We start from the raw sequence: 11,456 nt of genomic DNA on the forward strand, positions 1-11,456 counted from the left end.
TCTGGTGCCGTACGGTTTACTGATTTCCTGGGCGAGTACAAGACGTGGACATTCGTGTATAATAACAATTATTTAATGACATAAGTAAAAAATATATAATAAATATGTGATATAGTGATCAGCAAAATCTCCTCTCTTGCTATTTTTTCTATTCAATTTAGGGCTGCAACAACTAATCGATAAAATCGATTACAATCGATTATGAAAATCGTTGTCAACGAATGTCATTATCGATTAGTTGGTCTGATTACGTCACGGGGATTGTTTACATGCTACATGCGCTTCTTACATGCGCTTCATGGGGCACACACGCAGTCTCTCTCCCTCACCGCTCTACCCTGTCTCGCACGCGCAACACCGACTGTTTCGCGTGCGCAACACGGACGGTTTGGAGCACATTATCTTCTGTCTCGCACGCACGCTCTTGATTCCGTGAGTTTGAACTAATTTGCGGGCATCAGGAAACCGCTATCAATATGCAGCATACACGAAAATCATTCACCTTTCGGCAAATACGCCGTTTTGAAACCAAAATAGGTGACCTATGTTAATCGTGTATACTTTATGAAGCCATACTATAGTATAATGTGAAATAGAAATGTATATTTAAGTAATTAAATTAAAGTTAACCAAAGATTTTCCCTCCACTGCGGCTGTCAGTCATTCTCTATTCGGTGTTCAAACAGCTCGTCGCGTTCGGTTACAACAGTTAACATGATGAAACTCTTTCCAAGATGATTCAATGTTATTATTATAATTGATCCGTAGATAAAGGTCTATGGTTTCGTAATATAATGACTATCTTGCTAGACTTTTATTGCTGTAACTTAATCACTTTCTGCTGAGTGTCTGTTAGATCACAACACTAGTAGACTCGGCGCAGTATAATTGTTCTTCACGTGCACAGTAGCCTAACTGAAATTTAAAACTGTTAAAAGAAAAGGCTTAATAAACTATTGCAAAGATACTGTATAATACACAGTCAATATGTCTTTCTCTTTCCTTGGTGCTTTTAACTTTAATGCGGCGGACACTGAAGAGCTGCGCGCCGCCCTGTGACTCCGTGTTGCTTCAAGCGCATCATTCAGCGCTCGCGATGCGCATACGCACTTTGTGCAGCTCTTTCATGATCATGTCATAATACGTTTGCGCAATAAAAGCTTATTAATAGCCTTTCTTGTTCTGTCCTATCTATTATATTTTGCTTCCTCACTAAACAACTGTGCTTTACATTTAAAACAGCTGTGCATCTGATTTTTACATGTTTTTCATGAATGTATAACAACAATACAAAGAGCAATGTGTACGTTTTACCAGAGTTAGTGCTACACTTATTGTCTCTTATTTGTTCCCCACTAAGGAATTTTTTTTCACTAAATGTTCAGATTTTATAAAATTATTGTGCACTTGTGATATTTTTAGGCTAAGTTTTTCTGAGTTATCCACTAATCTAGTTTACAATAGCATTTTTGTCATAGGTTATGGTCATATATATATTTTTTTTTTATTTGTTGTTTTTCTTTATAATGAAGTTGTCTGTATTAAGTAGATTGCTTAACACACAAAAGAGTGTGGTTTTTAGGGTTTTAGGGTTTTATTTAGTTATAATAAACAAAAAAATGAAATACATTTTTATCCGATTAATCGATTAATCGAAAAAATAATCGTCCGATTAATCGATTATCAAAATAATCGTTAGTTGCAGCCCTAATTCAATTAACATGCTATGGTCATTAAATGGCTTTCCTGAGCTAAATGTAACGTTATGTGACATAATTGTTCTCCCGCTGTTATATTGACCTCTTTCCATGGTTTAAAAACACTAATTGGTCGATATTATGTATACTTTCTAGCTGTAACGTTACCTTACCCTTGCCTGTTGCAATGTGAAAATGAGATAAATAATGGACACAAATGAAAAACATGAATTTGTTTATTTGATTTCATTCATTTATTTATTTATTGTTGCCAAATGGACAGATCTTTTTATAGTTTCCTCGTTAGCAAACGTTAGCCTAGCTAGCTTGCCAAGCTATTTTCATAAATAACGTTAATCTGTAAGATCGTTTGTACCTTCATCTGTGACTGGAGGCCACTGCAGTCACAGATCAAACCAACAAGTCATTCTGCCTGGCTGTAGCTGTCATCGAGGGTGAGTTCGCGTTATCACCGAGGTTTGTTTACATACCGGTGCATATGTCTATATGCCTGTGTAACAGCTCAGTAATGGCGTCGCCACAAGATGGCAGCCTACACAGAACACTCGTCGGATTCGTCTATTCCTTATTAAGGGATGAAGGATTTAATGTTCGCACATTCTGACCATTTAATCTTGTAAAGAGGTGAAACAAAGGGATTATACACCCACAAGACACATTTTGCAAATGAACACACAAAATACGCAATACAAAAACTTGGATACACTCTGTCACATGCAAACACCACACTCCCTAAGAACTACTCAGAGAAAAAAACATTCAGCTATGTTTTTGTCTAACAGCATTGCTCAGAGCTATTGTTTAAGCCCTATGTGTTGATGGGAAATGCTGTGTCGCCCAATTTAGAGCAGAGTGTCAACAACACATTATGCACAAGCTGTTCTAAATGCGCTTACAACAGTTTCTAGACGAGTTTGTTTGTACTTTGTGTACTTTATCAGTGATATGTTAAAAACATCCTATTGATAATCACCTTAAAAAATAGCCCCACCTTGCTGAGGGACAAAACTGACATTTCCCGTAAACCTGTTCCATGGCTACAATTTATCATTATTTATTTATTTTTTTGATTACAGCAAAAGAATAACACTCCCAACACATTATATGAAGCGACCAACATTGGAAACTGTGAACGTGTGCTTGAATAAGATATTCAGAGCGCCATAATTTCTTAATCTGTTTGCTTCAAAAGTATTTGCTTCCATTTTTTCATCTAAAGAAATAAATAAATTGCATAGAAATTAATAGCACTGTTAAATATGGAATGAAAAAAGAACATCAAATCAAGATGTGCAATCAAAAAGCAATATTTGACAAAATTAAGAAAATAAGGATAAATTATGTTTACAGGGAACGTATCTACAAAGCATAGTCGCACACACTGACACATGTTGCAGTTACGGCAGTCAGCTCTGAACAACAGGCAAATAAAATATAGATTAGGCTAATTAAAATTACAAGTAATTCAGTCAAGATCAATGAGTTTTTTTTTTCTTTTGTTCTTAAATTAACATTTATGACAGGTGGCAATAGGAATAGTAGGCTGCTATTAAAGGTTCTATATGTAACTTTTTTTGTAAAATGAAACCTTTTTTTATTGCCTGTGTTTGAAGGGGTTGTAATCACACATTGCAATTTCGGGTTTTGCTATTACCTCTGAAGGCCAATATTCATATTTATAAGTGAGGTCTCCGGGTCGGATTTCCTGCGAAATCTATCAGATGTGACGTGCATGCGCGCTCCCGAGCCTCTCTATCCAGTCAACCATGTCTCTATACAATCAACCATGCGACCAACGGCACTTCAGCTGACGACATGGAGTCTGATAACAGCCCAAAACGTCCTGCCTCCAGCACAACACAGACTCCAACACAAACTCCACATAAATATAAAAAACAAAAAAGTTTTATCTGCCCAAGCTCGTAAGGCAAAACGTGAAGCTGATCGACTCCGGACGAAAACGCGGATCAACATAGTAAACTCTAGTGAAATAGCAAGGTAAACTACATGAAACATGACATGAATACAAAAGAATGTTCCAGGATAACAAAAAGTCGGTGCTTTAGGATGTAACTTATTTTATTTACTAGATCTACTGACTAACGTCACTCATCCCACTACTATCATATTGTTTATAATACACATTTCCAGACACGTTCAGTACAGTAATGTTACTTCCTACGATCTTGCTGATACACTGAAAGTGTTCAGTTTAGTTCACTAACCGTTTTCGTTATCATTAGGGCTGGGTAAAAATATCGATTCATCAATGCATTGCAATTTTTTGCTTCTCAATTCAATATCGATTCATCAAATCCTATGAATCGATTCAGCCACCCAGGCCAGTGGCGGCGCTGTGTGGGCTACACTCTAGTGAGAGCGTTCAGCGTTGTACAAGTCGCGCTTTAGCCCTTAGCAAAACAGCGCGATGACGGACAGCAGCTGCACTCCGTTCAAGCCTGATTTCAAGCCTGCACCGCAAACATTAAAAGCCGACGTTTGGGCTCATTTTGGATTCCACTGTAAGCCGGGAACTATGGAAGCTTGTTTCCGCCACAGAATGGAAAATAAAAAAGGTAATTGCGACTTTTTTATCTCACAATTCTGACTTTTTTTTTTTCTCACAATTGGGAGTTTACCTCTCGCAATTCTGACTTTATTTCTCAGAATTGCAAGATATAAAGTCACAATTGCATGATATAAAGTCGCAATTGGGTGTTATAAAGTCAGAAATGCATGATATAAAGTCAGAATTGCGTGATATAAAGTCAGAAATGCATGATATAAAGTCTATGAGATGTAAACTTCTGAGAGGGAAAAAGGTTAGTATTTTTCCCCCTTAGAATTGGCCTGATAACTCACAATTGCTGTTAAGTGTGATCAGCTATTAAGTGTTATTGTTTAGAAAATTATAATTAGAATATAATATTGCACTTTTTTGAGTATGCACATTTTGTGCTTCTGTTTACATTTCTTTTATAACTTGTATAGGAAGAAAGAAATATACTTTTTCTACTACTTAGTTACTTGCACTTTAGGGGTGTGGTTAAAGCACTGTACAGAGCTTGTCACAGTTGTGTTTGAATTCAACACATACAATCACTGATGGGCAGTAACGCGTTAGAAGTAAGGCGTTACTGTAATCCAATTACTTTTTTCTAGTAACGAGTAAAGTAAGGGATTACAATTGAAAAAACAGTAATTAGATTACCGTTACTTCCCTGTAAACAGCCTGCGTTATTGCGTTAGTTGACCGTGATTTTGTTTAGTCAGACTGTCTCGTGACATGAGTCGTGCGTGAATAAAAATGATGTATGAGCGCCGCGACATCAGTGAGAGACAACTAGAGCGCGGGAGAGAGCAGTCGAGCTGCCAACACACGCTCACACAACACACCCCTGATTTCTCGCGCTGAAGTGTCAATCCCGTCGGTCAAATGCCTGAAAGATGAGTTTATCTATAAATCTAACCGTTGAGCCACATTTATGATTGACTAGTTATACCGCAAATTAGTTAAAATCTCCCGGAATCTAGAGCGAGCGTGCATGCGAGACTGTGTTCCAAAGTCCAAACTTCGTATCGCGCGCGCGCAAGACAAGGAGAGCAAGAGAGACTTGCGTACTATGCAGAGAGCATCCTGATCTGGAAACAGGACCCCCGTTGGAGAATGTCAAAATTCTACCTCAAATCTGAGCAAGCATGTCACGAAACAGTCTCACACGTAAAGCAGCAAGCCGGTACAGGAATGTGAAACTCCCCCGTCTGACATGACCGCTGCGGCTACATGCTGACTGTTTAACTCCGAAAGAAAAAGAAAAAAAAACCCAGAAAAAAGCCAAAATACGGCATGCAACAGCATTTTCTGTTTTGATCAACTAATTTTTACTCCTCTCTGCAATTTACTGTTAAAAGACGTAAGTGTTAATACACTGTAATATAGTCAGGAGCGACTTTCATGATTTTATTTTATTTTTACATCTATTCAAATGAAGGATTTTACAAAATATATTTATTTTATATGCTGGAATATGTAGAAATTTATATTAACAGAAGACGGGCTGTCTTTTTCATTAAAATGGTGGAATGTGCAGAAAATATCTAAACAACAGTTTTCTTCTAGTTGTTTTTCTTAGAAGAAAAACAACAGTTTTCTTCTAGTCTGAGACTGTTGCATTTATTTTAATTTTTGCTTGATGCAATGTGCATAAAGTTAAAATATTGAAACAAATAAAACAAGTTTAAAAAAAGAGAATGTTTAATTTGATTACATTTTAGATGATGGAATATGCAGAAAGAATACAATTAGGCTGAAAGGTCTATGCTTTAGCGTATTCAGGTCGTGCATTATGTTTTTGAAAAGTAACTTAGTAAAGTAACTAGTAAAGTAACTAATTACTTTTGAAAATAAGTAATCAGTAAAGTAATTGGATTACTTTCTTGGAGAAGTAATCAGTAATCAGTAACTAATTACTATTTCCAAGAAACTTGACCAACACTGCATACAATATTGTACATTTTTATTCTGCTGAATAAACCATGACAGGAAACAAACATGCTGGGGTCAATTTGTTCTTTAACATTGGTAAAACTGCGCACATTACTTAAAAATATACTCAGGCACTTAATTACTTGTGTATTTATTATTATTGAATCGATATCGAAGCTAATAAGTCAACATTGAATCGAAATCGAATCGAAGCCTCAAGAATTGAAATCGAATCGAATTGTGAAATACCTAACAATACCCAGCCCTAGTTATCATATTGTACATTCACCTGTGTTGACATTGCTGATTGTGAAAGATACACGAAAATAGTTAGTGAAATGGATTATAACATCACGTGTCAGCTAAATGCAGTTTATTGTAACATTATCATGGTACGAGCACAGAGCATTAGTTCAACGTCAAGCTGATAAAAGTAGGCTATTATTGTACCTGCAATGGGAGTTTACATTCATTTCCAGCATGTTGTGTGATTATTTCGCCGTTGCGTTGAAAGTCTCCGTGTGGCCGGTAGTGACTGCTCGCTCTTGAGATCTAGCACGCACATGAGCACGAGCGCTCTTGTTGCATTCTGAAACATCACCGCTAGAGGCTGCTAAAAATCGAACACAGCACCTTTAATGCTCGGAACCCAATATAGGCAACTGTTACACGCAACTGTTTCTTTCTCAACAAAACCAACTGTGTTCACGGGGTTTCTCTGTACTTGCTGCACAGAAAACAGTGCTGAAGTACAGAATTGAGAATTGAAGTACTCTTCTTGAGCTTAAAGAATGGTTTAAAATCACATTAAAATGCACACACAGGAATCAATCATCAAAATTCAAATTTTTATTTTATTACAAGTATTCCTGACTTTAAGTACCCAATTCCAGAATTGGATTTGATTTTCTATTCTCAACCCTAGCAACTATATAAAAAATATTTCATTCATGCTATTGCACATGAATATATAACTACTGGTGCTATTGCCAATTGCGTCTGGTAACTGACTGTTATAATCGACAATGTGATCCTTGCGAGACATCGTTGATATCCAATAATATTGTCATATCGCACAGACCGCCCCAATATATCAGTCTACCACAAATGTTATTCTCTCTTTATTCATGGATGCAGAAGGAGAGTTTTCTTGTATTCCATTGAGACCACATTACTTCCTCAAAACAATCCACATTTGGCCATCAGTTTCTGAGCATAGCCTCAGCTGTAAACTATTAACATTCAGTGCTGATAATGCCAGAGTTCTTTTGAACAACTGAGCGGTGTCGTATTAAAGAGTCTGGAACTGCAGTTGGCAAATACGTGCAACATGGAGCGTTCGTGTGCCCTGGAAAGTCACCTTCAATGAACAGAGGAAGGCAAATGTAACATCAGTAAAGCGTCCAGCTGTCTGCACTTACAATAAGGTAACCAGACATCAGAAGCTGACTTTACCTGATCTATCTCTACCAGCAAACCTCCACCGCATGCCAGTAATCTGGACACTGTCTGCTGTGTGTAGAAAACAGCATTCTATTTGTGCAGTCCAGATTGGTTATGTTACAGACACACAAGTTACATAAAAGGTTGGTTATGTTGATTATGAATATTAAAAACAAAATCACCATATTCTAATAAGACGGTTTACCTATGCAGTGTCAAAGACTTTTTTTTCATAGTGAAATATTTAACACAGTCTCATCCCAAATCGTCATATAACTGACGTTTTGGGACGTATTTTGACCATACGTCAATATCCGCCTTTTTAGGGCCCCCTTAAACGTCGGTAGATGGCGATCCCGGGCCGTCATACAACTGACGCTTTACCTTTAACGTCAGTTAGGTGACGGGTTAGGTTTAGGGTTAAGTTTAGGTATGGGGTAGAGTTAGGATCCCATAACCTCATCTACCGACGTTTAAGGGGGCCCTCAAAAGACGTCCCAAAACGTCAGTTATATGACGATTTGGGATGAGACCGGGTTGAAATATTCCATGTTTCTCTCAAGTAATATGGGATCTGCAATGCATCATATAATAAATACACTGGAATTAGAAAAAAAATTATTAAAAAAAAGGTATGGCATGTCATTTTAAAAGACAAAGTTTGTAATATCATGCCAACTTCCCAAATGAAAGGATTTGCTTGAATTACAACTAAGGTATGGCATGTCATTCTAAAAGACAAAGTTTGTAATATCATGCCAACTTCCCAAATGAAAGGATTTGCTTGAATTACAACTAGGCCAGCACACCTTCAATAAGGGCTGTTCCTTTAACTGAACTATGGCAACAACAGTATCTGCCAAAACTCTATAACTAATACAGATAGTGTGCATTTCACACAATATGGCCTTTATCAAGATCTTGATAAGCAGAGGAGACGCTCCCATACACACTCCCTTTATATTTTGCAATCATTCTTACAAGTGCACACCCACGTTGAAATTCTCAAACGTTCAAACAATATCCATTCATTTACACAATGTCCAAGTTACTAACATAATTTGGATACTGCTGGTAATGATGAACTGATTGAGAGATTTGTTCTGCTGAACGTTGTAAACATGTTAAAGAAAACACACACATTTCACCAGGTCACAATTGCTAAAACAAGAATAAAAACATAAGTTTCTACTGATATAACAACATAGTCTTACCTGACAGTGCGTGTAAGACGAGTTTATATAAAACAGTGACGATCAAATAAGCTGTATCAGCTCCCCAGCATTTGCTCTTCCAGTGATTTAAAGCCAAATAGCAGTCTTGATAAATGCAATGATCCTTTTGGAAGCCATAACATACAATTATATCAGAGTCACGACTTTCACAAGACCAATGTCACTGACAGCAGCGCGCGACGACTCCAATCCACTCCTCCACGAGACTGAAATCAGCACGGGTTAAATGTGTCTAAAGCACGTTAAATATCCCGAAACAAACACCCGCAGCACCTTCTATGTCTTCAGTTCGGCTCTCACAGGATCAGACAGACTGATATTCGAGTCATAGTTCCAATGAAGAGTATTTTTACGAGCTCAATGTGAAAATACAGCAGCACGCGACTCCAATCCTCCACTCCTCCAACAGACCAAGCGCCGTAATAATCACGTGATTGAATTTTGCATGGACTGACTCAACAAGCATGAATGTGTAAAATATCGCGGAAATATATAATAAACTATATAATCATAATAATAATATATTTATATTAGTAATAGAATAATAAAATATAAAATATAGCGATTTCAATTCTAACCACCACATAAACCACAAACCCCTCAGTACAAAACTCCGCCCCCATATATATGTCAGCCAATCCCATGTAAGCATTTCGGAAAGTGCAAAATAATTGACAGGGCAAATGATTCCTATTGGTTGAGAAAGGGCGGGCCGGTCCGCCTACACTTGACCAGAGCCCGTCTCTTTCTTGCCATGGAGACTGGCTGTCATATTAGAGACATATGTGAATTTTTCTTTGATATTTGTATATTTTGAATTATATTTCTAATATATATATATATATATACTTGTAGGTATGTGGACATTTCAAAAAATAGCGGCCGCCATTGTGTTCCAAATCTCTGTGCCGGATTTTCCCTTATCACTCTGAGCGGGTCTCCTAAAATGCGCTGTTTTCATTGACTTGCTGTGGGAATCCTTGATTATTTTTAGCCAATCACATCGTTAGCGTTTTCGACTGCACATTTGTTTTACATTTATTCTAGTCAGGCTGCATTTTCCTCCTGAAAGACGATTTCAAACAATACGGAAGAATTCAACTGTCAAGAAATTATTTTTACCCACTTTGGACACTTTCCAGAGGAAGGTAGACATGAAGAACATATGTTTGTGGTGTGCTGTACAAAATTTCGTGGCCATTTAAACTCCCCCTCTTTTTTTTTGACTACTGCCACTGAACGTTACCTGCAGAAAAGCTGTCAAAATGCAGCACGTCGTGTAGGCTACACTCAACATTTGTGTGGTCTCCTCCACTTTCTTTCCTCCACCAGCATTAGTATTGTTAACTCTATATTCTTACACAACTGGAAATAGCATGAATCAACCAAAATCCATCTTTTAAATTAAGGATATATAATTTTCCTTGAATTGTTGTTTTCCATTCAATTATTTGTATTTTCAACAACTGCTCGTCAGAAAAATACTATAAAAGATAGGCCTAATCAGTCTTTACGTGTGTTAAAATCAAGTATTGATCCAAATAACTACATGAAACCCACGTTAGATCCAAATAACTATATGAAACCCATCTCCACAGAAAATTTCATTAAGATATCTTGAATATTGAGAAAGTTATGAGCATTTTTGTGAAAAAAACAACTTGTTTTCGGTCACACTATTATATTGTTTTCACCTTAGAAATGAGACAAAAATAGGCGCTGATTACTGAACTATAAAATGTTGTAACTTTCTTCATACTTGACATATTTACCTTTTTTTTTTTTTTTGTAAAGGGGGTACCCAGGTCTTTCCACATATGCTATCCATTTGTCTATTTGTTGAGTTTTAATTTTTTGTCCACATACTATATCATGCGTGTCTATATATAGCATGATATATTATTATTATAGTCATGTTTTTGCATATTATTTTCTAATCAAATGCTTACCATCAAGGGCGAAGTGATTATATCTGTTAGTCAACAGTCCTCAAGCATGATGTTGATCCAGCGATGTCCTCGTAACGTTAATAATCTCAAAAATCCTCTACTGGAAGTGCTTTCCCAAAGACTGCTGTTGATACACTACAGACTGAACGAAACTGAAACAAGATCTGTAATAAACTAAATAAATGTTCACGGCACATCAGACTATTGAGCACTAAAGCAACGCTATCCTGACAAAAAAGCTGAGGCATATTATATTTGACATCATCATTATGTTGTTTTTAGCTTGACGTTAAAGATAAATATGCGTTTTAATAATGAATTCCTTATCTAACAGCTCAGCTTGGTCGCCATTATCTTAGCTTCTAACGTTTGTTAAATGTTTTACGTCATGTACGTGCGACGGTTTTCATTTGACAACAGCATTTTCTTTCCGCGCGGGGGCGCTCAGTGGCATATAAAAGCTTTTACTGTCTATGATAAAAGCCAATCCTTCATGGACGCACATTCCGATTTTATTCACTGAAATGTTTTGTATATGAGATACAAACACAAATCCACTTAAAATACTTTAATATTAATATAATATTTATAATATAATATTTTTTTTTTAAATCCAGTCATCAAA

General features: G+C 36.7%; 1 protein-coding gene across 2 annotated transcripts in view; it reads right to left on the minus strand.

The window, feature by feature from the left end:
- The window catches only part of mfn2 (mitofusin 2), a 56,326-nt gene extending 45,108 nt beyond the window's left edge, over nt 1-11,218 (minus strand). Inside the window, exon 1 of one of the 2 annotated variants that reach the window (XM_039669519.2) lies at nt 10,832-11,218. The gene's annotated coding sequence lies outside the window, so the exon portion shown is untranslated. Of the gene's footprint in view, nt 1-8,861; nt 9,304-10,831 lie in introns of those variants that run through there. The other variant, XM_039669520.2, reaches the window with a different exon arrangement.
- Nucleotides 11,219-11,456: the final 238 nt, after the last annotated feature.

This window comes from Pimephales promelas, chromosome 14 (assembly GCF_988280905.1).
Source record: "Pimephales promelas chromosome 14, fPimPro1.hap1.1, whole genome shotgun sequence".
In the NCBI taxonomy this organism is placed as follows: domain Eukaryota; kingdom Metazoa; phylum Chordata; class Actinopteri; order Cypriniformes; family Leuciscidae; genus Pimephales; species Pimephales promelas.